At 33.2% G+C, this 2,038-nt stretch overlaps 1 pseudogene; it reads right to left on the bottom strand.

Annotated features, from left to right (window-relative positions):
* Positions 1 to 200: 200 nt before the first annotated feature.
* Positions 201 to 300, bottom strand: LOC122126581 (annotated as a pseudogene).
* Between the last annotated feature and the right edge of the window lie 1,738 nt (positions 301 to 2,038).

Here is a 2,038-nt window from a genome sequence, read left to right on the forward strand (position 1 = left end):
TTTCTTATCAAGCATTGTAGCCTCCTCCTTTGTTTCCCCTTCCCATCCCTTCCCATCCTCCCTCTGCCCCCCCCCACTCAATCCTCCTCACTAGCCCCCTCCCCGCACCAAAGTTCTAAAGTTCATTTTTGACATAATGACTTGTATTTTTGTAATCAATTTTTTAATAACTTTTTTTCATTTCTTACATCTGAAGAATGAAAAATATGGAATACTTCACAAATTTTCATATCATCCTTGTGCAAGTGCCATGATAATCTCTATATTGTTGTAATTTGGGTAAATGTGCTGCTGAAGCATGTAGTATCCTGTAAAGTTAAGTAGTTAATGATGCAATCTTTATACAGGCATATATCCTTAGTTGACTTTTTGTAACCAGGAAACCTTATTGTTACTAAAAATGCTATTGATCTTACTTCTCTAAAATTCTGTGTATATTGGAAAAAACATATTGTTTGGTCGATTGCTCACATTTGCAATTTTTTTGTCAATGACTATTTTAAGTCTTTTTCATTTTAAATTTGATCATACTTTGAAGCCTTTATAGCTAGGTCCAAAGGTGATAGCTTTTCAAGTACTTATTTATCAACTGAGTTAGCTTTGTGGAGCTAATGGATTCAAAGCAAGCCTTGCTTAAGAGCTCCTTCTAAACTTCTGCAGCTTAAAATTCCTAAATGAGGTCTTACTGGCACAAATGTCTACCTGACCCTTTACTCTTCTTCCATGTAGCAACAGACCAAACAGAATATCTTACCCTGATAGCATAGATTGTCTTACTGGAACAAAACTAATCTTAGTTAAAAAGGATCATAGAGAGATGAACAATTAAGACAGAATCGTTTAGACTAGAAGGTATTTTATCAAAATATAATTGTTTCTTATACCTAATATTTCAAAAGTAGCTAAAGCCAAGAAGGTGAAAAAGTTTTGACATGCATGATTACCTAATGTCCTGGCCATTCTACCATCCAACCAGGCAGGAATTTACACTACTGCCTTTCTTTCACCCAATATTTTCATAGTTACAAGAGAAGTCTATATGTTTCTCCTTGATATTAGGCCTTAAATTGGTAATGTTTATCACAGTGTTTCCTCTTGCATCTAGGCTGTAAATCTACAAATGGTAAAGCTTTAGGTCCAACTCTACCAACACTGAGGTAGAAATAATGGAATAATACTTTAAAACACAGTTGCCTTTGATACACTAACCACGACAGTACATTGAAAAACATGTGCCTTTTTCTTATATTACATATAGTTACATATTTTATCTTTATACGTGCTAATATTTTTTTCACACAGTGAAACTTACTAGAATTAATTGATAATTTGACAAATTAATAGATATTTATTACAATAAATAGATTGGAATATAAATAATAAGGTTTAGAATGTACATTTGAATATAAAAAGTATCAATGCAATGTCTTTGGTATAAACTTTTGATACCTTCTAAGTGTTCTTGGTCTTCTGAATTCATATTGTAAAAAAAAAATTGTTGTTTTCCCCTAATCTATAAGGGACTTTACTCTGCTGCTCTGTTTATTGTTTTAACTCACTGATTCCAAAATATTTTTCTCCAATTTTGGAAGCCTTCCTACTGATTATACCCAAATTTTATGATATGATATCTAAAATGTATTACTCTTCTGCAGGACCCATGGGTCCTAGGATCCCAGGTCCCAGTTATCTGCTTCATCAGATAACAAGGGCAAGATTTCTCACCTAGACTCATGAAACATGTCAACAGAAAGTAATTGAAAATCCATCTCAATTCCTTATGACACCGGAATTAGCAGTTTGCAATTGTGAAATGCAGTGCAACTTAAAATGAAAGATGAGGTCACAAAATCTGAAAGTACAGTAATTCAAACTTTCAAACAAATGACCAGCCCATATGTGTGACCAAGATCACAAATGTCACAAAATTATTTTTAATACCCCTCTTCTGATGATTACTGAAAGATTTCTGTCCAGCATAAGTAGGCCAAAAAATTAGTTCCTAGAACAATAGATCCATAATTAGTTTACCAAGGCT

This window comes from Dipodomys spectabilis, unplaced genomic scaffold (genome assembly GCF_019054845.1).
Source record: "Dipodomys spectabilis isolate Male_0828 unplaced genomic scaffold, ASM1905484v1 ptg000285l, whole genome shotgun sequence".
In the NCBI taxonomy this organism is placed as follows: domain Eukaryota; kingdom Metazoa; phylum Chordata; class Mammalia; order Rodentia; family Heteromyidae; genus Dipodomys; species Dipodomys spectabilis.